Source organism: Maniola jurtina, chromosome 22, assembly GCF_905333055.1.
Source record: "Maniola jurtina chromosome 22, ilManJurt1.1, whole genome shotgun sequence".
NCBI classification, from domain to species: domain Eukaryota; kingdom Metazoa; phylum Arthropoda; class Insecta; order Lepidoptera; family Nymphalidae; genus Maniola; species Maniola jurtina.
This window is the reverse complement of record NC_060050.1, coordinates 848,781-875,926: the sequence shown is the minus strand read 5'-3', so window position 1 is coordinate 875,926 and position 27,146 is coordinate 848,781. Positions and strand designations below refer to the sequence as shown.

General features: G+C 36.9%; 1 protein-coding gene across 4 annotated transcripts in view; it reads left to right on the top strand.

Annotated features, from left to right (window-relative positions):
- Positions 1-27,146, top strand: part of LOC123876942 (LIM domain only protein 7) — a 189,746-nt gene that overhangs the window by 48,032 nt on the left and 114,568 nt on the right. For all 4 annotated transcript variants that reach the window (XM_045923382.1, XM_045923381.1, XM_045923379.1 and 1 more), the window contains exon 2: positions 795-826. The gene's annotated coding sequence lies outside the window, so the exon portion shown is untranslated. The remainder of the gene's footprint in view (positions 1-794; positions 827-27,146) is intronic.

The window sequence follows — 27,146 nt, the reverse complement described above, 5'->3', positions numbered from 1 at the left end:
TGTTGCAACAAGAATAGTATAAATTTTGCCAATCACAATTTTTTTTAGTAACCAAAAAAAACCCATCTCACAATCCTTGGCTCCAGCTTAAACCACGGGGGTTTATGTGCTGGAGTCCCATTGCGATTATAATAATGATTGATGCAGATTTTACGGAATTGAGCTACTGGATTCTGTTAGGTTCATCTGGGTGACATAGGCTACATTTTTTATAAACAAAATCAAGGTAGGCATGCAGGTTTCCTCACGCTGTTTTTCTCCACGGTTAGACCAAATAAATGATATTTTGCTTAAAACTTCTAAAATTAGAGGTAAGTGCCCGGGATCGAACCCCGACTCCCCAAATATTGAGGCCGAAGCCACTAGGCTATCATCCCAAAGTATCCTTTACGAATAATATAACATTTTATTTCAATGTAAACTTAAAGAAAAGCGTTTCAAGGTGAAAGACCTACAGTGACCTACAGTGACGTGCAGAGTAAACCACATAACAAGATTATGTCTGAATCCGATTTGAGCGGGAATGTTAATAAAATATAACAGGCTTTTAATTCCCTATTGCGTCTCGCCTTACAATGTCACGTTGCTCCTTATGGAGTTCCCACCAGAAGGACAGGGAATGTTTTTCGGGTGTACCTATGTCAGTCAGTCAGTCAATTAATGTTTTATCAGTCAGCCTGTTTGCGTCATTTGTCAATATCGTGGTAAGCCCCTGCCAGACAGCCTTCACACTTCAACAAAGTGTTTTTCAATGCATGATGTTCAAATTAATTTACCCATATTGTTTTTTCCAGGTATGAGCTGCTCAAGAGATTAGTGCAAAACGGTAAGTTGTGATTACTTTTGAAAAAAAAAACGGTCAATACACGAAGTTTTCCATACCATCGTACAAAAAATACCAATTTTAAATTTTCGTGGTGCCCATGTTGAAATCTTCATTATTTGTTGTTACTTGTTATAGTGGCAACACAAATACACATTCAGTGATCGACTCTATCTATAACGTTTTACGCAGCTCCCGCCGATATCCCGCCACGGAGGTGGAGGCTTAGTTATGGGGTCCTTCTTTGGGTTCGGGTACGGAACCCCAAACAAGAAAATATTTAGCTAGCAGGCTAGTAGGTTTCCCTATCGTGTCTGACCCGCTCCGCATAATATTACGTGCCGTATTGTGATGGTTTGCCCCGGAATGCCGATTTCGTCAGTTATGCGTGACGTGTGACGATGTCCAATGTCGTTGTGCCAGTATGTCTGACATGGGAACATGGCTCATGCCCCCTTTAATAAAGGCGTTACTTACCTATAAGTTACCTATTTAATGCTCTTTTTAGGGTTCCGTACCCAAAGTGTATAAACGGAACCCTATTAATGTCACTCTGCTGTCTGTCTGTCCGTCTGACTATCTGTCTGTCCACGTTTAACAGGTCTCTAGCTCGTAGACGAAATGAGTTACAAACCTCAAATTTTGGTATTTGGTGTAAAACCAAATATTGAATTAAAAATTCAATTATATTGAATTAAAATATAGAAAGCAGGCGTTACTTTGCGGAAGTCCCATGATAAAACTACACAAGTGACTGTTTTGGGGGATTGTGTAGTGCTGCGTGGTGGTGGTTCGTATTGCTTGCTTGGATTATAGCAAATTAAGCTTTTTGTGTATAAAAAAGTAAAAAACATAAGTGGCGCATTAATTACTTCCTAGAAAATCGTAATAACAGTATAATAATGTTACCTATTTATGTAATTCCCCTAAGCGTTCTGTAATAGTTTCATTGTTATTAGTGCATAATTAGATTACACGATGAAACGTCTTCGGTTAGGTTATACAAGCTTATTATATTATCCAACATGGGATGATCACGTAATACTTTAGCTTCTTTCGTGCTTTCTTTGTTTACAATCATTACCAATAATAGGGTCTTGGACTGTAGTAATAAAATGATGTGATTTGTATAGCGGTAGTTTATGGGGCTAGAATTCATTATTAACAGGGCTCTCTCCGTCACTTACTCCATACAATCGTAGTTCCGATTTCATTTGAATATCAAGCAACCAAAGTCCATGAAATTTTGCAGACATATTCTAGAAACTAATATCTGTGCCTGTGGTGTTTCTTCTTTCTTTTATTTAGTTCTTCTTCCTGCGTCGTTCCCAATTTTGAGGATCGTGGCTCCTCTTAGATGCAACCTTTCCTACAATGTTCCTCCATTGCTCCCTATTTCTTGCCGCGTGGTGCAGATAAGTGTGTCGACCGCATCTTTTATTTGGTCCGACCAACGTCTCGGGCTACGTCCATGGGGTATTTTTCTTTCGATCTTACCAGTGACCATGAGTTTTTGTGATGTGACCGAAGTACTCGAGGGTCCTCAGCAGACAGATGTTAGATAGCCTCATCTTTATTTTGAGTTTGTTAAGTATTGAGATGTTGGTTCTATGTTCAGACCACGATATGTTGAGCATGGGTTGCCAACGCCTCATCTCAAAAGCATCGATCCTTTTACTAACTAGTTCAGTGGTAATTATTTTCACCGAAGCGCCATAGAAGTGTGACGAGTGACCAGTGTTCTGACGGTCTCTGAGAGGTACCGTTCGAGCGTTCCCATAACGGTGCCATCGTAGGTACGGTAGCGTATGGTCTATAATTAGTAGAATTATTCGTTGCTCGATAATTTTCGAGGCTACTGGGTTTTATTTGTACCTACCATCTGTACCTATCTTCGAACAGTACGTGTTGCCATTGATGACGTATGGATCCGAGACATGGTCGCTAAGCTCATAAGCGAGCTACGAGTCACTCTGCGGAGGATGGTGGCATGGATAGTAGGAAAAGTGAAAAAACCCCGGCCAAGTGCGAGTCAGACTCGCGCACCGAGGGTTCCGTACTCGGATATTTTTCCAACATTTGCACGATAAAGCAAAAACATAAATAAAAATCTGTTTTAGAATGTACAAATAAAACCCTTTCATATGATACTCCCCTTGGGATAGTTATCTTACTTGGAAAATTGAAAATTCTAATTAATTATTATTAGTTCATGAACACATTTTTTTTTAGCGATGTAACCACAAATTCACGATTTTCGGATTTTTTCCTTTACTTGTGCTATATTATGTAGATGTCGAACAGCTGATGGGACTACGAGTAAGTGCAGTGATGTGTTGTGTAGAGATAATGTGACGTGGTGTTGTCCTAGTGTCCCGGCGGTGGGAGCGCACCGTTACATCGGAATTTGGGTCGCGCCCGTACCAGTATGCCACGCGACTTGACGGTGTTATTTATATCAATTAACTGCACATTGCCCGATCATTTTTATTATATCTACGTTTCTCTATTGCTGCTCTATGATTACTAGTTTTGTTGCTAGTTCCTTTGACCTCCCATGTTAAGACTATCGTCTACGCGATACCTACTCGCGTCACAAAACGCGACGCGAGTAGGTATTTTCAAAAATGTTCACGTCACTTAGCTGCCTTCTCCGTATCGTGCGATAGAGAGAGTTGCAAGTCCAATAGGCATTTGCCTACATTTTATTCTCAAAATATTGATTATTGATCGAGAGTGGGATCAAATGAAAGAAGAAAAATTCTGAGCTCTTAAATATATTATAACTATAGTACAGTGTTAAAATACCTACACCAAGCGACCCTAAAACAATTTTACTGTATCTATCTATCGGTAGTTCGCGGGTAGTAGTTAGTTTTTGGTGCTGTTTAACTTTATCTTGTGTTCTGTGTATAAATGCTCTCTTAGGTTATAAAAGTCCTTTCACCACTAAGAACATTAAGCTATACTTGCTTAAATGCAATAAATCATATGTGTATCTTACTCGTAAGTAAGTGCAAAGACTTCTAAATGTATAACAACATTATGGAGTTGGAGATAACATAGAAAATGTCCTTAGTGTTGTCAGAGTGAGCTAGTGTTGTTGAGATGCGATCTAAGGCAACGTTCACACGATGTCAAGACTTCTACTTGGATAAATTAAAAGTCAGTGGGAAATCTTCCACCACTGCGCTTTCCGATGCGAGGTCGCCTTTCAGGCACCTTGGGACCCTAAAGTCTATCGGTTTGTCGAACTACGTAATATTATGAGCCCTGCCCATTGCCACTTCAGCTTTGCTACCCGCTGAGCATATAGGTTACTCTGATTCTCCTACAGATCTCTTTATTTCTGATTTGATCACGTAGAGAAACTCTAAGCGTAGCCCTCTGACGATAGTTTAAACGTTAAAATAGATATCTTTATTATGAGGTCTTTCTTACGAGGGCTTTTTTACGAGGTTCGTAGATAGCACCATGTCTCGGATCCATATTATGTCATGGTGATGACTATTCTGTTATATCTTTGCAATTATGCACCTGAGGGTGCTCCGGTATCGGAGTGAAACGTACATTGAGTATTTTAGAGGATACTTAGACTTTGTGATTTTATTGTGGTAGTGGTTTTTCTTTTTGCTATTGCTTGCTTTTCCTACTTTAGTAGTGGGGAAGCGGGCAGTGCATATGGCGTGCTGCATGCTGTACCATACAAAGTCTGTTTTGGTGGATTACAGCGAATTAAGCTTGTTATTAAGCGCGAATAATAGCACGGCTTTCACACATAGTGCAGTCGGAGCCTAAAGGCAGTGTGTTTACGAGATCGCGGATTAGGGCCGTGTCGCCATCAAGCGGACCTGTGTAATGTTCTCCCGACAGGACAGATCCACAGTTCGTAATGCCACAGCTATTTATTACGCCTGCTGAGCTAAAAACTGGATAGGGTCGGGGTTGGTGCAAGTATTACTTATATTTATTACCCTTCTTTTCATATATTTACATTTATTCAAGCAAAGCAGGATCAAAACATACACCCCACCTACTACCCCCAGTGTCGAGGTTGTCGAGTAACCACAAATTCATGGGTTTCGGATTTTTCCCTCTACGTGTGCTATAAGACCCTACCCACCTGCTTTTCATGATTCCAGGTCAACGGGAAGTACACTGTAGGTTTTTTGACAGACTCGACAGACAGGCAGACAACGAAGTGATCCTATACTCTTATAGGATATATTCCTTTTTCCCTTTGAGGTGCGAAACTCTAAAAAATCAAATAGATCCCTCGGGATTTTTGTATACCTAAATCCATATGTACGAAGTCGCGGGCAACATCTTGTAATAGATAGTAATAGGATAACACAGTGAAACTTTGAAAACAGTAGAAAATTTGCGATTTCACTTTATTTTTATGCTATTATGACTAGAACACTAACTTCTCTTTTTGCAAAAAATATTACCCGTCATCTGCAATTTACTTGATTTCACTTGCAAAAATGTAGACAATAATAAAACCGCCAGGTTAGAAAAGTTATGTCTATTATTTTGAAAAAATAACTAAAAAAGAGAGAGCTGTTGTTCTTTTAATAAAATAAAAAAATAATACGCCATAGAAAGACAAGACCTTGGCTTTTCAGGTCGAAAACAAAAAGATTCAATTATCAAGGGCCAAGGCGCTACATGAAGGAAATAGGAAGTAGAAAGTAGATAGACAGAGAGAGATATTATAGTGAAGTGGTGTGTCGTGTCTCCCTCTAACGATACTTCTAGTTTTTTTTTTTTAATTATAGACTAGCGCTTGACTACAATCAGACCTGCTAGCAAGTGATGATGCAGCCTAAGATGGAGCGCGCTTGCCCAGAAGTTGCCTATTCACTCTTGACTTGAAGGTGCCCATATTAAAAGTGGGAGGGAAAACTGATCCCGGAAGTTCGTTCCATATCCTAGCGGTTCGGATTAGAAACGAGGAAGCAAATCGCTTCGTACGCTTAGTAGTATATTTCCAGCTTCAAGTCGATCGAGAAGCCCTTTCATCGCCGTAGGAAGCCGATTTTCCACTTGTGACTTGCACCACATCGCAAATGAAGGAACGCGTGACGGCAAGGCGGTAACTCCACGACCTTGCAGTTGTATAGTATCTCTTAATGGCCACACATTAGTGCATTGCCGCTCTTGTTTGTACGATTGTGGTCTAAATGCTGCATTCAAATGGCGACTGCGCAATCATGTTGACAGATTAGGTAGGACTATAACTTGCCTTGACAAGGTACTTATACAAAACTAAATGCTGTTTTGTGTACATACCTTCTTGAATCACCAACATTATTATCAACAGCCTGAGATCTCGGAGCCTCCCAATATGTTCTGAGGGTGGCCTTTGAAAATTATGGAGAATTCTCAGGCATGTTAAGGGGTTTGTTGTTTAGATACCTATAAAAATTTGGCCGTATTTTGAAGGTAGTGTCAATGGACTTGGTCTAGAATATAAAAACACTAGATGATGCTCGCAACTTCGTCCGCGTGGATTTAGGTTTTTAAAATCCAGTGGATACTCTTTGATTTTCCGGATAAAAAGTAGCACATATCTTTCCCCGGGGTGTAAGCTAACTCTGTACTAAACATCAAAATCGGTCAAACTGTTGGGCCGTGAAAAACTAGCAGACAGACGGACACACTTTCGCATTTATAATATTAGTATGGATTCTACACTGGTCATAACTTTGTAGCGTCCATTCGAAGGTCGATTTATGACCGAAGCCAAATAGCTGATTAATCGGCTATCGCCACAACCTTTGTTCGCAACCGAAGCACCGAAGTAATCTGACCTCCGCCCCCGCGCGTCACCTCTTCCAGTGCGCTCTCGCGTATTCTTCACAATTCCGGCGCTTAGTCCTTCGGCTTCAACCAAAACTACGGACCATTTTATACGCAAGCCGAAGGTAGTGTTTTAGGCCAAAGGTAGCCGAAGCCAAAGCTAAAAGTTCGGCAGGGCACTGCAACTTTGTATTTACATTTGTTTTGTAGGTTTACGCTTGATCACACATGATCATCATCATCAGATGTGTAACTCTGTGGGCGGTACATAAATAAATAAATAAATAAATAAAATAAAATCAGCCTGTGGACGTCCACTATTGGACAGGCATTCTTTAAAGAGCGCCATCACACTCGGTGTTCAGCCTTCCTCATCCAGCCACTTGCCGCCAGCAGCTTTATATCGTTGGTCCATCGCGCTGGAGGGCAACCCACACTACGCTTGCTTATACGCGGTCTTCACTCAAGGATTTTCCGGCTCCAACGGCCATCGCCTCTACGACAGGCTATATTAGGAGTTTCCCTGAGGGATAAGATCTGATATGGGAGAACCACAGGAGAAACATGGTCTTAGCCCAAACTACTAGCAAGCTGAACTGGCAGTAGGCTTGATCACAGTTTCACAGAAACATTACATTTCCCAAAGAAGCCGAACTCTTGTTTTACCAATATTACCGACCATTATGGCAAAGCCCCGTTCGGTGTCCTACAACAAGATACTGTCTTCCTACATAAACTTTGCAACATTACTGTATATTTACTTAAGTAGGTGCATTAAATTTTTACGTCTTCATCTGATTTTTATGCCTTTATTGCAAAGTAAACCCCAAGTGTGCCACGAACAGCTAACTGTACAGTAATCTCCGTTAAATAGGCACCGATTTGAATACCCACGATAAATCCTACGGCTTTGTACAGTCGGCGTCAATTACAGTGTATGAATCGCAATGGTAGAGTTTCAATAGAAAGTAAGCCTGGTGCATTTCGGTCGCCCGTTGTGGCAGATTCTTTTTAGTTTGTTAGGGTAATTTAGGCCAGGTAATTTAACACTGCAATTCATAGTCAAGATAGGGGCTTGTTTAGGGGACCATTATGCCATGATGTCAAATTCAATCTTTACAGCTATGCCTTTAAGGTTGAACATGACCCATGTTGTCTGAATGGTGCCCTAAAGAAGCCCTTATACCGACTATGAATTCCAGTGTAAAAGTAGTGGTTGTATCTAACGCTGACTGTACGTACGACATCGTTACCAATTTATGAGATATTGGTTCGGATTTAAAGTCCATCATCGAATTGGAGAAACGTGACAACCGCGACGGTATTATCCAAGATAAGCATTAAGTACCAATTACAGATAAATATGCCTATATGTATACATATTGTATGTATTCAAATTGATATAGTAGTACAGTTAGCATTAATCCGTCTTCAATCCCCATTATATCCAAGTAAATGATGCCTACGATTTCGTCCGCGTGAATTTAGGTTGTTTGAAAATCCCTTTTGATTTTCCGGGATAAAAAGTGGCCTATCCGGGATGCAAGTTATCTCTCTACCTTGTCAATATTTTAAACTGATGGTCCTTTAAAATACCGTTAAAACTCTGATTTACGGGATAAAATCTATCTATCTTTGTACCTTTTGTCTAAATCCGTAAAACGGATGGGCCTTTAAAAATTCCCGTATTTACTCAGTAACTCTTTGATTCTACGGGATAAAAGTAGCCCAAGTCCGTCTCCGGGATGCAAGCAATCTTTGTATTTTGATCAAAGTCCTTGTAATTGATTTTCCGAGATAAAATGTTGTCCTCATTGGTATATTTTTATCGAGGAAATACGATGAAGTTGAGGTAAAACGAAAGATAATTTATAATTATTAAACAAAGATACTTTTCAATAGGGTCAATCTAATTCTAATATACACAAGTGTACCTAAATAAAAAATTTATAACACCCCCGACAAGTGAAGGTTACAGTAACTAGAAAAGAGCTGATAACTTTCAAACGGCTGAACCGATTTTCTTGAATTATAGCTAAGAACACTCTCGATCAAGCCACCTTTCAATAAAAAAAAACTAAATTAAAATCGGTTCATTAGTTTAGGAGCTACGATGCCACAGACAGATACACAGATACGTCAAACTTATAACACCCCTCTTTTTGGTTCGGGGGTTAAAAAGGGTCATAAATCGCGCCTATACAGCCTCATCGTTATTCCAGCAAAGTAAGCATTAAAGATTCCACGTTTGACGTCCTATTGAAGCAATCTTGAATCTTGATAGACTTATAGAACCCAGGCCGGATTATCTCAAGCGATAATACCTTACTTGTGATAACTGATAAGGAAGTGTGGTGTTGTAATGATCTCCAAACAAAAGGTTATCAATCCTAATGACACTATTGAATTGATCCTCTACGCCTTTTTAGGTAAAATCTGGGTGAAAATCTCATGTAAATAATGTAGTCCTTCTGCTAAAGTTAAGTAAATAACCGTAGAATACCTATATAGGAAGAGTATTAGAGAAATTTATTTGTTAGAATATTGATTACCGTTTTAATTCCTTAATGGATCCTGTATTAATGACTAGGTGAGGCCCGCGGTTTCGTCCGCGTAAGTTTCGTTTTTAGGGTTCCGTACCTGAAGGCTGCCAACGGGACCAAGTTCCTATGCCTCCGCTGTCCGCCCGGTCGTCTGTCTGTCAGCTGTAGCTCGTGAACCATAATAGGTAGAGATTTGAAATTTTCACAGAATGTGTATTTCTTTTGCCGCTATAACAACAAATAATAAAGAAAATTTAAAATGGCCGACATGAAAATTCAAAAATTATCAAAAAGTGTTATTTCTTGTTCGATGGTACGGAACTCTTCATGAGCGAGTCCGACTCACTTTTAACAGGGCTCTCTCCATCACATACTCCATACAATCGTAGTCCCAATTTCATTTGAATATTAAGCAACCAATGTCCATGAAATTTTGCAGACATATTCTAGAAACTAATATCTGTGCCTGTGGTGTTTTAGATTTTTCTAAAAATATGTAGTTTTAAAATTACAGGGGCTCAAAGATTTGTATGTGAATTTTCAAGACCGCGTAACTTTGAAACCGAATATTTTAATGGAAATCTGGAAAACCACAGGCATAGATATTAGTTCCCGGAACGTTTCTACAAACGTCCATTGAGTATGATTGGTTAGTATTCCAATGAGAGAGGAACTACGTTTGTATGGAGCGAGTGACGGAGAGACCCCTCTTAACTCGTTTTTTTAATTCATGGTATTTACTAGTTCAGCTACAAACAATGAGCTCTGTACTCAAATCAGCGTGGGTAGTGTTTTGTTACTTGTTTATATATGAAACCGATATTTTCTTGACCTATTTTTACGAATGAATGAAAAACATATGTTTTGACGAAAAACAAGAATGATTTTTGTAAATATTTGGGTAAAGTGGAAGTGGAATGGGCCTGGTAAACAGAAAACATCTGCAAAATAGCATTTGAATGAACATGAACGTGTTTTTTAAATGTTTATCTAAGTTTGGATAGAAATTTTCAGCATGACGAATTCACATGTTTTTTTCTACCTTAACCAGCATCACACTAATATTATAAAGGAGAAAGTTTGTATGTGTGTGTGAGTGTGTGTGTGTGTATGTTTGTTACTCCTTCACGCAAAAACTATTGGACGGATTGGGCTGAAATTTAGAATGGAGATAGATTATACCCTGGATTAGCACATAGGCTACTTTTTATCCCGGAAAATCAAAGAGTTCCCACGGGAATTTTAAAAAACCTACATCCACGCGAACAAAGTCGCGGGTATCAGCTAGTTATACAATAACAGCAGTATTCCTATTACCACTAGCCTGTGGGACGCTCAACTTTAACGGCTGGAGTTAGAAACTTTGCGTTATCTGTACTCGGGATGATGTATGGATACCAACAATACCCTATTATGAGGGGTCTCTCCGTCACTCGCTTCATACAAACGTAGTTTCAATTTCATTTGAATATTAAGCAACCAAAGTCCATGAAAGCAGACATAGTCTAGAAACTAATATCTATGCCTGTGGTTTTCTAGATTTCCGTTAAAATATTCGGTTTCAAAGTTACGCGGTCTTAAAAATTCACATACAAATCTTTGAGCCCCTGTAATTTTAAAACTACATATTTTTAGAAAAACCTATAACACCACAGGCACAGATATTAGTTTCTAGACTATGTCTGCAAAATTTCATGGACTTTGGTTGATTAATATTCAAATGAAATTGGAACTACGATTGTATGGAGTAAGTGACGGAGAGAGCCCTGTTATACATTCAAATCTGTTCAGGCATTTAAAATTTATGTGGAATGAAGATACAATAGGTATATGAACCCTGAAAGTAATTAAATACACTCTTTTTTTAGGGCAGTCGTGTAAAAATATATGATTCACAAAAAATGTTGCTAAATCAGGTACACATTTATTATAGCGCTCATATTTCACGTATTCGACATTTTATTCCGATTCGTATTACCAACAGTTTATAGTTCACCGTAAAAGAAACTAAACGTAGGCACATTCTTCCCGATAATCATTATCTAGAACAAAACATCCGGGTCAAAACCTATCTGTTTCCTATTACTTTTACAGATATTTTCAGCTGCTGAAACCGATTGAGAACTCGGACAGTTCTGAAGTAAATGAATGGTATCGGTATTAGGGTTGCCACCTGAGAAAATATCTTTACAACCTCTCGCACTGCCAAGGGTCGCTGGTAGAGATCTCTTATAAGAGATAGTGTCTGTCCACTTTTCCTTTCTTTTTCTCTTTATTTTTACAACTTCTGTTTAAAAAATCATTATTTATTTATTCTACTTGCTATTGCTTTTTGAACTGGTGGTAGAGTGAAGACTCATAACGTAGCATAAGTGGTACAAGTTCTCCTACGTCAAATAAGTAATGTGGCAACCCTACCCAACACTCCACAGATGTTGGTAATGTTTCGGAGGTATGTACCGTGAAGCCAGCCGTATGGCGCACGGATTTAGCCGTCAAAATAAACTTTCAAGGGCAATGCACTGCTATTCACTAAAATGGATGGACTCGCTCTTTGAACTGAGTTGTTACCTCCAAAAAGCAGCAAAACGATAACTTTTTAATTATTCGTGGTCGTTAACCGATACACTACTGATACAGCTGGAGTCTGGACATAGGTCTCTTGCGCACAACGCGATGTTCAACGGCGTTTCCCGTTAAACGTTAATCTGGCCACGATCAGTTAGACGATTATAAAACCCAATTCAACTGGCATTAGACGCTAACCGTTCGAGTGTCGCCACTCAGTTTAACGCGTTGATTATCGCGATAATTATGGCGTTGTTGGGCATTGACGTTAACCTTAATGTAGCCGCGGCGGCTCCTTGTGCCTCGTTTGATGTCATCTAACCACCTAGTGTGGATCTGCCAAACGTTTCGCTTTCCGGTGCGGGGCTTTGGGTTAATCTATGAATTTGGAAGGTATTCAAGAGCCTCAAAATGCCCCGCATATCCTTTAATGCTTGAACTAGTGAGTTCAGGTTTTAACCCCCGACCCAAAAAGAAGGGTGTTATAAGTTTGACGTGTGTATCTGTGTATCTGTCTGTGGCATCGTAGCTCCTAAACTAATGAACCGTTTTTAATTTAGTTTTTCTTGTTTGAAAGATAGCTTGATCGAGAGTGTTTTATGCTATAATCCAAGAAAATCGGTTCAGCCGTTTGAAAGTTATCAGCTCTTTTCTAGCTACTGTAACCTTCACTTGTCGGGGGTGTTATAAATTTTTAATTTACACTTGTATAAGCTCTAGCCATACCGATTACCGGTTAATATTCAGCGTGGAGAATTATCAACCCATTGTCGGCTCACTACTAAGCAAGTGTCTCCTCGCAGAATGAGATGAGATGGCGATGGGTTAATTATGATTAAAATCCATTTAAGTTTATTTAAGTTACAATGTAGTGGCAGCCTGTAAACCTGTTCCAAAAGGAAAAAAACATTAATACATAGTTATGTTCTCACACCAAATCCTTTCTCTGTTTCCAGCATCGCGTGCCACAGGTCGGTTAAACTGTAACATTACACAGCGCGTTACTACACATAACTACACCTTTTGAAATGATCCCAGCTAATTGTTATAATAGAGACTTTAAATGTAACTGCGCCAATAAAAGTTAAACTGCAGAGTTTACGAGTAAATACAGAATATTGCGAACGTTTAAGAGGAATTATGGGAATTGCAAGTATACGGGTTTTCTTGAGTTTTTTCTTTTCTTTAAATTGTCAATATACCTACCCCAGACCCTGTGTTTTTGTTTAACTTATACTTAAAGCGGAATTCACATTACGACGTTAGTGTCACGACATTTTTTTTCAGTATTAATTGCATGTGTAAACGTCTTATTTCGCAATGCATGCATTATTCAAGAATAAAATATGGGCAAATGCCGACTGGACTTGCAACCCTCTCTATTGCACAATATGGGGAAGGTAGCGAAGCGGAGTCAAACAGATAGCATTTTTGAAAAAAAAAAAGTTTCCAAATCGGTCCAGGCGTCTTCGAGTAATCGGGGAACATACATAAAAAACAAAAAAAAGATACCGAAGAATTGAGAACCTCCTCCTTTTTTTGAAGTCGGTTAAAAATACCTACTCGCGTCGTGTTTCGTCACTAGTAAAAGACATAGATCATATTCATTGCATTTTTCATACATTACTCTAAAGTTGTTTTTATTCCAACTAAACAAAATATAAACATGGTTTCAACTACGTATGATGTTACCAAAACATACCGACACAAATACGTACATATTCATTCATCATGAACGTTGAAACGCGTGAACAAAGCATACAAACAGACAAAGGAGTAAACAGATGTGTTTATTGTTAGTAGCTACTTGTGTAGGTACCTACATTGATACACTTTATTTTGAATTCCATAGGGGCAAAGGCCTCTTTATTACTATTTATGGACTGAACTAATGTTTTGATGTTTTGACCTCTTTGGCGCAGTGGTGTGGTCTTGAGTTCGATACCCGATAGAGGCAATTAGTTTCAGTAATATAAATAGCGAGCAAACGAGCAGGCTGTCATCTGATGTTGTAATTACCGCCCGCGTCGCCTATGAACATTCGCAGCACTAGAAGAACTGCCATGCTGCCAATGCGTTTTGCGCTTTTCAGGAATTTGTTGATCCGTCCCCTTGAATAACTCCATGTTAAAACTTAAAATTTAGTGGGAAGGGGCACACCACCGAAAAAAATAATAAAAAGGGCACTAATAAAAAAAATCAGAATTACAATATACATAATTACTATCAATACCTAATCAATAATCATTATAATCGAAACGCGGAAGCAAGTCTGGCTGATCCAAAAAACATAGTGGATAAAAAACTACGGATTAAATACCGAGTGTAGACGTAGGCGACCTTGTACGTGATGAAATAAATATACTCAAAAACATTAAAGGACTAATAGTAATAAAATGATTATATTATGTAGTCGCAAGAAGTAAAGCAGAATCTTGTTCGTTCAGTAACTAGTTAGACTAACTAACTTCTAGTTAGTCTTAACTTTGCTGAATCTATTCCCAAAAAAAACCTTGTCTTTAACTGTAGTGTTTTTGTTATGTGTTATTTATATTATGAAAAATACTAATTTATTGTTTTCTTTATTTTCAGGTAAGTTAAAGTTGGACATGGTGTTACAGCAATAGATATTTACCTACACGGTATCTACCTGTATAGGTACTAATAAAACCATAAGGTATCAGACAATAACAAATACTGCTTAATTGAAGGTTTGAAAAAAAAACTTTTGACTCATAAAATATATTTAAAAATCTGTGGTAGTCTTGATCAGTCATTAGTAGGTATAAGGTACCTTTAATGCGAGTAGGTCTATATGGAATAAGTTATTGTTACTTTGACTTACTTATTCAAATTTATATTTTTTTTATTGAAGCGCCCGTTACCTAACAATTTTCTACCTTACACTACAATAAAATAACTGTAAAATGTTAATGAATTAATGAAAATACTAGTTATAAAAACCTTGAAACAATGTCACTTTATCTGGTCACGGCAGTGCGCAGTCACCCTGCGTGACGGGCGAACGGTTGGTCACCTCTGTCTCTTTGTGCTTTCGCCGTCCGCTGACCAATCACAAAGCGCGGTGATATCAACCGGTCAGGTATTGTCAACATATTTTGTCTTTGCATTTGATACAATGCTATTGGATATATTATGTCGTATTTTTAAATGCCGACCGTTTGATGAACGCTTGCAACGTGTGGTTCTTCGATTACGGTTTTAGTAAATAATATACCTACCAAACTCTTGTTAAATGTTAAACTCAAAATTGGTAAATTATTTGGACGATTCAAAAGCACTTGTAAAAGTTTACTTGAATAGAAATATATTCTATTCTATTCAATTCTATTCTTGTACAAGCCGAAGACCGATTTCACTTCTGTAGTTACGTACTATGTGTTTTTTTGACCTAAGATATCCGCAGCCAGACCTGAATTACAGAAAAACTTGGTTTCTTAGTTCTTATATCCAAAGCAGATATCAAACCTGAGACCTAGTAGGTACTTGTATTACAAGTAATCTCATGATAAAAAATTGTTTGTTTGTCGAAAAACGAAACATCGATAAGCAGGTAGATTGCAGGAGTGTGAGAATAGGTATAACCTATAGGTATGCTATAATATCTAGATATTAGGTAGAAAGTACCAGTGAATAACCATTAGGACTATTTGCAACTTTGTAACGCGATAGCGTTACTGCTTGGTAAAGGTGAACGCACACGCTGCTAGACATGTATAAGGACCAATTTTGCATTATATAGTCTTATTATTTTAAGGTTCTATTTTCGGCAGGGGCACTTTCTTTTGCAACTTCTAAGTTAGCTCTGGTCTGGTCCGGTCTGGTAGGATACTTGGCCGTGGTTAGTTACCACCTTATCACCAAAAGTAATAATTAGGAAAAATCTATTCTAATCGTCAATTTTTAAAATTTTGAAACTTTTCTGGTAAAACTAGCCGATGAATGAACTATTTTAGGTGTTGGAAAGTGCCTCTTGCGGGTTTAGTTGTTCTTGAACTTGGCATCCTATAGGTTTTATGGTTTGTCTGCAGGTGTGCGATCACTCTAAGAGAACACAACAGAAATCTCGCGATAAAGGCCATTCCGCGTTGATACTGTTACATTCACCTTTGTTAACTAAATGTTATAGGTTATAGGTAGGTACATCCATGGGAGGTGCATTTGCATCTGAATAAAAAATAAAAAGTAGGCTTAGCTAGGTATTGGTATAAATAGAATTTAATATTTTCTTTCTGTAAATGATCCATGTTAGTGGGTAACTATGCAAAATATTCTTCACAGTTAACGTTAAACATAATTATAATTCAATACTAACGCCAAGTAATTGCTTTAAACCCATAAAAGCGAGTTACTACGCAACTTTACGCTACACCAATAAAAACCACCTTTATGTCTGTTGCAATTATTGTGTTCCGGCGTTAAGGGCGCCTTCACACTTAACGCAATGTCAGCCGCCGAATGTAAGCCGGCTCACCACCGTGAGGCCAAGTGTAACGTAGAGTCAGGCTGCATTTTTTTCACACTCTAGAAACGTTTTTGTTCCACATTAAGGTTTGGAATGCCCTCCGTCTTTTTTGCCACGTATAACTTGAGTTCCTTCAAGGCAAGAGTGAATAGGCATCTTCTAGTCTAGCGCGCTTCGACTTAGATCTCATCATTGCTTTCGTCTTCGGCATGATTTTCGTCAAGCACAAAAATATCGTATTGTAAAAAAAACTAAAATATACTGTATGTAGTCAACGTTGGAAATTAACGTTTTTTTAAACAAAATGTTCTAGTTTAACAAGTTTTTTTTAAACATTTTTGTTTATCGATTACGTAGTTAGGTACCTATAGCGTAATAGCACAGTTTACGACAGTTATGGAACTTGTAACAAAACGTACAGGCTTCAACTTCACTGGCCGGCGTCCAATGTTCTAATATGTGACATAGTTACGTCGATTCAGGATCAAACCGAAAGTTTTCTCACTGTAGTTCACTCTGGTAATAGCGTATTGTCAGTCTGGTGAGAACAAAAAATTTTATATGTTTGAACAGTAAACTGCGTAACGCTCGTTCGCAGTCGGCGCGAACACGTCAGGTGTGTAGTGTGAACGCACCCTTATTCTCGATCCAGATATGAAGATTATTAAGATCGCGTGCATTATTTACCATACCAATTATGGATTAATTTTAATATTTACCCAATTGATTTTTTGATTTGTTAATTTATTATATTGATCAATGACTTGGCTCTATTATGTGTAGGTTTTTTTTTTTTTAATTTAAGAATCTTTTAATTGTGATTTATGAGGTCGTCTGTCATGGATAGAATAAAACCTAAATAAAACTGTCTTAACTTTTGAAACAGAATCTGCTTTTCGGACAAAGTAGTACGTGCCAGTGGTCTAATTTTTATTCATACTTCCAAACTTAATACTATAAATGCCTCTGTCTGTCTGCTATCACGGCCTATCAATTTTACTACAGAGATTTGGTAGCTTACATGCCAGCCTACAACCAAGCCTACAACCTATGTCCTCCACATAGGGTTACATTTTATCCCGGAATATCAAAGAGTTCCTACCAAAGACGAAGTTGCGGGCATCTTCTAGTAATGAAATGAAATGAATCTACTTATTGCATATGCCACTTATTATGATATGTTAAGTCTACCACTGGTTCGGAAAGCAAATTCTAATGAGAAGAGTCGGTAAAAACTCAGCAGTTGCTGCTCATCAGTTTGATAATTTAATATTGATTGAAATCTAGTTTACGATGGCCTAAATTGGTCCTAATCGATTAATATGTACATTAAAGAGGGAACGTAATTCCTCCACGGGCATTGATTTATTCAACTCTAATGGTCTAAAGTCTAAATTGTCGGGTGTCGGAGTATGAATGCTGATTGCCAAACGGAACAGTTTCAAACAATCACGTCTAATTCCCACACTTACAAAACCTTCACTAACCAAAATTACACCTTACCATATTATCTGCCGGTAGGTAACTATTAAAATAACGAACAATACTGTTAACAGATGAACCAACATGGTTGGATGCTAATGATGACACATTCCAACTTGTCGGACGGTGACTATCCGGGTCTGTAAAAGCCGTTTTAGGCCTGAGCAATATAGTACGACATAGAGGCATGCCAGGGCTTTATACTAGAACTAGAACAATTTAAAACGTACTTACCAAGAATTGTCGACAAATGTTGTACAGTAAAAATTAGAATTCTAGAGCATTGTATCGGCATAAACAAGTCGTAATTTAAAAAAAAACTCAACAGCACTAGAAAAAACCGGTCAAGTGAGAGAGTTGGATACGTAAACAAAAGGTTCCGTACCAAAGTACAAGACATAACACTGCACTTTCAAATCTTTTGAGATTATTATGCCTAATTAAGCGGTACTCCATACGACCTAGGATGGTTGTCGGTACCAACAAAATTAATCAGTCTGTTAAAAAACAACCTAATAGATTTGTGATAAGCTGTTGGCACCTGCCAACTATATTATCAATCAAGTCAGATCGTCTGTTACTAGCTTAACACACGCCATAAATAACAATTAGGGGCAAATCAAAATAAATACCATTCATTGCTTTCGAATTGCTCGATAAAGCCATAGAATTTGATAACCTCTGCACGTACCTCGTGATGACGAAATAGTCTTTATATCTATAGCGGTAGAGTTGAAATTACAAATTTAGAGAAGTAAGGTAATATCGTAAGCCACACCTAGACCTATTTCCCTACCCATGTAGCAATGGTAGCTGTTCTGTACTTGTACAAACTGTTTCTAAGTCATAGGTCAGCTGTTAGCCTGTTAGATACGTCAAGCCGTGTTTCCTATCTATTTCTGTTCTAGGTAAAGTCTAGAATCTATTATTATTTTCTAAACCTAACTTCTCTTATTATCTAAATATTACTTTTCCGAACTAATGTTCCGCAATAAATGTTCGTTTGTTTTGGTCACAGCTTACAAACTATTTTCTAAATCCTTGTTTTCAGTAATTGTTGTTTAAATACAGTATAATATGGTACATAATATAGCGAAATTTCATATTCCTAACCAGTTTAATTTTTGGGAAACCTCCCTCTTTTCCCATTTCGTTATTTTTTAAGATAAAAATAAAATAAACAAGTGTAAATTAAAAATTTTCAACACCCCCGACAAATCATTTTCAAATAAATAATTATGTATATCTAGGCAACGTCCATCTTGACAGCTTGACATTTGTCAATTGACACTTGAATATTATGAACCTAAGGGCTATCTAACCTTCTTTTCTACAAGAAAACTAGAAAAGAGCTCATAACTTTTAAACGGCTGAACCAATTTTTTTGGATTATAGTTAAGAACACTCTCGATCAAGCCACCTTTCAAACAAAAAAAAACTAAATTAAAATCGGTTCATTCGTTTAGGCGCTACGATGCCACAGACAGATACACAGATACACAGATACACACGTCAAACTTATAACACCCCTCTTTTTGGGTCGGGGGTTAAAAATATATTTGTAGTCACTCGATGACATTTTTAGATCTAACTCTCATCTGTGAAAGGTAAAATTTCGAAATATCCCAATTCTTATCAAAAATCAACACCACTATCTGACAAACGACAACATTCACTTGTGTTACGTGCGTGGATGTAATAAGGGATAGATATTATCCGAGACTACAAACGAGAAACGACTAAATTCCGTTACACATAAAGTTGACAATGCCTAAATAGGAAGTTTATTCAGGTAGGTACAGATGTAGGATGATGAGATTGATAACCCTTATCTGACGTCCACTCTTATGTTGTGATAACGTTGCAAGGAGGTGATGTTCCGAAAACTACGATGTCACTGTGTGTAGGTATTTGATTTTTAATTTCATTACTAGGAAATGATTTTTTTTTTTTTAGGATTTCTAAACTAGGGTAGCGAACTTAATGATTTTAAGTTTATTTCGTGGTTTAACGACACTTTTTTATTAATCGTGGTATTTACCCGAAAACTAGGTACTTGTATAATTTCTTAATGTCCGTCTGTATGGCTGTCTGTGTGTCACAATTAAAAATAAACTGTAAGAATTTGAAATTTGAAAAACATAATTCGCTTTAACAATATATCGTCGAAAGCGTCGAGCGTGTAAAAGAGACATAGTAACCTAGACCGTAGAGTAGAACTTCCTACATCTATTTCAGTTTCTTCAGCATTACACAATTCATGATCTAAAAATGTCTCACTACCTACTGTTTTCTGTAAAAACATGTAAGATTTTGTTTCGCAAAAATGTAACCTTGGCGTCGCGTCGCTGACTGACGTTGACTCAATGACATTCCTTATGTTCAACAAGGCAAACTTGTTGACTGACACACCGAAGATACACTAGTGGAGTGTCATCAAGTGTCTATTGAATAGTTGGGTTCTCGAGGGTGTCTGACGGACTGACGTCTTGTGACTCACAAGTGTGAGAAGTGTAGGGTGCAATCTAGACTTAAGAAAGTAACAAATTGTAGTAAATAAAAAATTAGGTTGATATAGTTTTAATAATATAGTATAATATAAAATTTAAAGTGTAAATGCATGCGTCTGTGTAAGTACTGAAATGTATATAATAATCTTAATGTAAGTGAACAGTATGTTCTTTTTGAGAATAAATTCTTTAAACCGAAAATTCTTTAAACCGAACAATTCCTGCATCTATTTCAGTTTCTACATCATTACACAATTTATGATCTAAAAATGTCTCATCTATTTTTTGTAACGAAGACATAAGTTTTTGTTCCGCAAAAATTCACCTTGGCAAAATGAACTGACTGACGAGTTGACTCAATGACATTCCTTATGTTCAACAAGGCAAAGTTGTTGACTGACACACCGAAGATACACTAGTGGAGTGTCATCAAGTGTCTATTAAAGAGCTGGGTTCTCGAGGGTGTCTCACGAACTGACATCTTGTGACTCACAAGTTGTAACTAGTGGGTGTAAGCAGCTTGTCCTTGGCCTTTTCTTTTACTTCACTGTAGGTCCGATCCAACATTGTTATTTTTAATATTTTTTTTCTTAACCTTTTCTTTTGCTATCTTTTATTCGACATTAATTTCCTGATTGTACCTTAAAAATATCCGCATTCTCGCTTTTCCACGCGTTTCCATATTTTAATACACTCGTATGCTCTGTTATAATTTTTATTTAAAAGAAATTATTGTTGCTGCCATGATATATCAAGTGTTTTGAAAGATACCTTCGTTAAATCCTATGTAGGGGGCATGGGATTTAACTTTCTAGGATAGAATTAATCTAGGATTTAATTTATCTTTCAATTTCATTCTTCAGGGCAGAGAGGAAACACTACTCTTCTCCTATCAGACCATGACCACATCCATAACCCTCGCTATTACTCGCTGAGTCATTGTAAAGTAACTTCTACAAGTAAAAATGTTAAAGCAATTAAGAAATGTCCTCATGCTTTGCAGCACACCTTATCACAATCCAATGTTGGCGGCAGTTTAGCACTATCACAACTAGATCTGAACTGAGATCTGTGCTGTTTAGCGTTACGTAAGTGAGGCCATTCACATTACCAGTGACATAATGTACGTGTACTCTTGAGATCTATTTTAGTTTCGTTTATCAAGATGTATCCAAGCTCCTAATAGGATACACGCATTTACCATTTAAGATATACTTTTAATTTTTTTTTAAATAAAAACCACCAAGCGGGTCACCTGAAGTTAAGTGATTACCGCCGCCCTTGAACTTTGCAGCACCAGAAGCCCTCAATGCATTCGCGTTGCCGGCTTTTCAGGAATTTATTGACCCACCTCTTGTTGAAATGAAACACCATCGAAAGAAGTTCTACAAATTGCATCTGAGTCAAAAATAAATAAGTCGCCATACAGCCGCCATATTGATTTTTTTGCAAAAATTTATAGCCATGTCACTCGGGATGATGTACGGATTCTAACAATACCCCATTCATCCAAATCAGTTCAGGAATTTAAAAGTTATGGTTATACTTAATATTTTAAACCCTGAAAACATTACACTTGATTTTTTGGGTAGTCGTACAAAAAATAGCAACTTTGCACTTATAACTAACAACTTTTAACTATTTAATTACGTAATTTTCTTGCATTAAACTTGAAATTAATGAATATTTAGACAAGGAAAAGTGAACCTTCGTTTCCCACCTTGGAATTCCTTTTATAGACTGGAATCCCAATAATTTTTGGATTTCATTTCTGCGGTTTTATTACGAAAATAAAGGTATTCGTATATCAATTGAGTAAAGAGCAACTTTCCTTTCTCGGATTTCGAAGTAGGTATACGAAAAATTAAAATAGAATTTGTATGCTGCATATTACTGGAACTTTAATCACCTATTCCGTAAACGTACAAGCTGTAATAGGCGTTAGTGCGTGGAGATAAAAACTAATATCACCTAATCCATCAGTTTCAGTAGCTGCAACTATTTTGTAAGGTATAATAAAATGAAACTCGGTTGCAAAACTGTGCTGAGAGCGTTTTTGTGAGCATGTAGCAATGAAGATGCCGACGGACCAGTGTGGAGAACAGATAACTTGTTAGAAATCCCCGTAGCTACTTGAATTTAACCAATAACTTGCTCACTTAGGGCATGCGCACAAGAACTTTGGGGATTTTATGTATGCAACAGTTTTGTCTTCCTCGATTGTCCGAATTGGCAAACAAACGCAAGATATGAAGAGATTAGTGACAGGCAACAAAAGTTCTTCGAGGGTCTTATAATCAAATATTTCGTTTCAAAACTTTGTCTTGTCCTTTTCCTGCTACTTTTCTCTACTGTCAATAGTCGCGAAAATTATATATATCGCGATGTACTACAAAACGGTGTTTTGCGTTAGACAGTTCTAAATCTACTGCCGTCATTTTTTCTTTCATTTTGTAAGAGAGTGACAACAACAGATTTTAACATTGTCCCATATAAAACGCCGTTATGCGGTAACACCGAGAGTCCAGACTCTAGACCTAGAGCATGTAACTTTTGCGTGATTAATGATTATATTTATTCGTCTCTGCACTTGTTGTTAGCCCGAACTGTCCCAATGCTGGGCAAAGGCCTCCCTTTTTTCCTTCGTCTTGCGCCAAATTATTATGGCCTGGGGCACTACCGTGCCCCCAGATTTGAGGGTGATGACAAAAGTGGGGTAAATTATTCCATGTCATAACATGTTGACTACCTCGACTCTTTGTCTGTTTGGTCTTAAAGTTATAGAAACTTTTTGTCTAGCTACATGTCGCTGGGTCTTATTTTACCTATGATTATTTCACTTGGAATGCTAACTTGTGGATACCGAACCCATCAACCTACATTCTATAAAGCTGGTAAGAATTTCGCGACTCCTTATTGCAGGAAATTCAAATAACTTATGGAAAGGTTGTTTTAATTAATGAATAAAAGTACTATCTGTTTCAATCAGAAGATCACAATCTACAGGATGAGAGGAAACGCCTTGTTAATCTTTTTTCAATAGTTGATAGAGATGCTAATTGAATGCGTTATCTTTTGCTCCTTCAGAATTGTAGAAACGTAAAAAAAAATATGTTTTGTTAAAATCCTTCTACGTTCAATTATGCACGGTTTCATTATTATACGTTATACTTACTTTTTTAATTATACTATGTACTTATATAGACATCTCCATTATTATAAATGCGAGAGTGTGTCTGTCTATCTGCTTTTTACGGCCAATCTGCTGATTTTGATGATATTTGGTACAGAGAAAGCTTGCACCCCAGGGAAGGACATGGCTACTTTTTATCCCGGAAAATCAATGAGTTTCCACGGGATTTTTAAACACCTGATTCCTTATCGAAAAAATCGCGGGCATCATCTGTTTCGTATAGAGATGGCTTGCATCCCAGGGATGGACAAAGAGCCCTTCATCCCGGAAAAACAAAGAGTTTCCACGATGGTTTAAAAGAAAGCAAAAATGCGGATGAAATTGCGGGAATCATCTAATACTTAACATTTTCTACTATCTATCAATGAAATGTTTAATACTTTAGCAATTATTTTGCGAAGTCTTCGGATATCTTGGGTCATAATTTCCAAACATCCGATAAGTAATAGAATCGCTCATATTTTTTAGAAACCCCATTAACGTCATGCACATCCTGAAGTAGTACCATTAGTACGTACTTATCTACCAAGTCCTATTTATCTACCAAAATCTTGCATTATAGAGAAAGAGACTGTGAGGGCCAGACCCTCGTTATTTTATAAAAGCTGAAAGTTTCTCTGCGAATTGCCTCCAACACAGGGAGGAACGATCAGCGACTATGAAGTTTGGATCATGGTGGCTTTGGCAGATAATAGGTAACGAAGACGATAAAATGTTTTGTCAAAGTGTAAAGTCAATTTTTTATATTTTCTTCGGAATAGTATAAGAAATGAAGTCATGCAGTGCCAAACAGTACGTGGCAACTCCCTGCCCAATGCCCAATACCCAAGACATAATAAAGTGTAAGGGTATCTGGCAGGGGGTTGTCACGATACTAAGTATCTGGCAGTACATGTCCTGATTTCTAATAGTATTCCGAAGAAAATATAAAAATTTACACTTGACGAAAAATTTTATACGTCTTTGTTACTTGTTATCTCCCAGAGTGACTATGATCCAAGCTTCATAGTCGCTGATCGTTCCTCCCTGTGTTTGGGACAATGCTCATAGAAATTTTCAGCTTTTATAAAATAACGAAGGTCTGGCCATCACGGGCTCTCAGTCCATTACCTTCCAGCTTGTAATATTTTGCAATAAAGATGACTATCCTATATTTAATACTTTGCATTTAACTAGAATATATGGTAAAGGTTTTCAGTTTTCACCCACTCATAATACTAACCTATAGTTTAAGAAAGGTAATAGGCTGCCAATTGTGCTGGTTATGGTTTAGCTTGGACTATAAATTTGGTCCTAAATTGTAGTTAAACCTAGGGTTGCCAGTCCAGATTTTTATATTGTTTTTTTGAACTAAAAATATTATTCACAAAACATAAAGCTTCAGTTTTAATTCACTATGATCTACTAAAATTTGCCTTGTGTGTCATTGACTTCCGCAAAGTATTGTCTGCTTCTATGTAACAAAAGTCGTATTAACATAGGACTACATTGGCAGTATCTGTTCATATGATTTATATTGAGAGGTCTAAAGTGAATGCTATTCTTTTCAGCAGAGATTATAGGCACTATATTAAGACTTGAATTTGTGAAACGATTGTGTTCTGTGTTGATTTACAGATTTTGTGATTTATACTTAGTTAATCTTGGAAGAATTTAAACATCAACCTAGTAAGTAACATAAAGACATAGAGGTTTTTTTTTTAAATCCATGTACCTACATCGTTTTTTTTGTCGCAGTTTCGCAAAAATAAAACAAAAACACCTGTACAGAAATTTCTTTAATTACATGAATCAATACAAATCAATTAAACAAAATTAATTAGAAAAGATACAGCCCTGCCTTCAGATAGTACACATAAGATTTTATCTTTTAAACCGTCATAAACTTTATGTTTAACATCTTAAGATACAAATTCCCATACACATGAGGGCGTTACAAATATATAGTGTTTCAATCTCATAAAGGAATGTGGATACGCTAATGAAATTTGCGACACCGGTTATTACGGCATTAGGACCAAACAAGTAGCTACATTAACACATATAATTTTACACTTTATACCCTAGCTATAAGAGCTATAATCCGATACTAACACTTGCCATAATTATTATAATGTGGTTTACTGTACATGTTATTTGTAAGTGCACATTTGAGTACGATTCGAGATGTTTTTTCACTTACATGCTTTCAAACTGGATACTTTCAAAATAATGATAATAATCAATTACATAGACTTTCACAAGCATTTTTTTGATTTGAAGTCCGTTTGTTGGTTATGAATTCACCACTGGTTCCCAATTTCAATTTTGCTATAAGTCTTCAAGAAAAATTTGCAGAACCAATAACTTTTTAATGGTAAATTATTTTGACGATTCAAAAGCACTTGTAAAAGTTTACTTGAATAAAAATATACTATTCTATTCTATTCCATTCTATTTAGAATAGATTCTTTGCTATCTCATGAACCGTAATCAAAAGAGTTGAAATCTTTACATTTTTATAGTGTGTGTTTACTATTTTCTATTGCCGCTGTATTAACAAATAAAAAAACCAGGATGAAAAAACAAATTTCAAAATGGCCGCGATGCAGATTAAAAAAATTATAAAATGTTACGGAACCCATCGTGTGTGAGACCGCCTTGACCAGTTTTTGCAGATTATTTGACTATTCCAAAGCAATTATCTTTTTTTAAAATTAATCACTGAGCAAAGGCAATGTCGCTAACACTTAACAGATCTACTTGTACATACCAAAGAAAATTAATCTTCAAATCCGACATAGCATTTTAATAGAAAGATAATTCGAAGTCGTGGATCCATCGTGGATCAATTTACAAAGACGTGTTACCCCATACTGTCACATTAAAATCAACACCATAGATTCCCATGAGACTTGAATCTTGATCGAATTAGTTCGAAGATTATATTTTGGAAAAGGTTTAATTGAAAGCTCGTCAATCTAATCTTAAATTTATAATAATCATACTACTGACTAGCTTTAATGTCAGCAACTTCGATTCGTTGTAGGTTTTAAAACTCTTTGATTTTCTTACTTTCGCTAAGTACGCTAATTCCCAGGCCTTTTTCTCATCCTATACATACAATATGTACATTCTATGTAAGTACAGATCTCAGCTTTTATATACAATAATTGATACTGCTATACATTAGTCTACTTACCAAATTAAAAGCATTCCATTGTAAATAGAATAACTATAGCCAGCAGCTAAATTCATTAGAATCATACTATTGACTAGGCTCCGTTTTATCTATTGTAAACCCATTGCAATTGGTAAATGGCAAACTATTGTAACTTGAATATCCCTAATAGCTAAATTAACTGGTAGACATTGAGTTGATAGAGTAATATAACAAGTGTAAATTAAAAATTTTCAACACCCCCGACAAATCATTTTCAAATAAATAATTATGTAAGTATATCTAGGCAACGTCCATCTTGACAGCTTGACATTTGTCAATTGACACTTGAATATTATGAACCTAAGGGTTATCTAACCTTCTTTTCTACAAGAAAACTAGAAAATAGCTGATAACTTTTAAACGGCTGAACCAATTTTTTTGGATTATAGCTAAGAACACTCTCGATCAAGCCACCTTTCAAACAAAAAAAAGTAAATTAAAATCGGTTCATTCGTTTAGGCGCTACGATGCCACAGACAGATACACAGATACACAGACACACAGATACACAGATACACAGACACAGATACACAG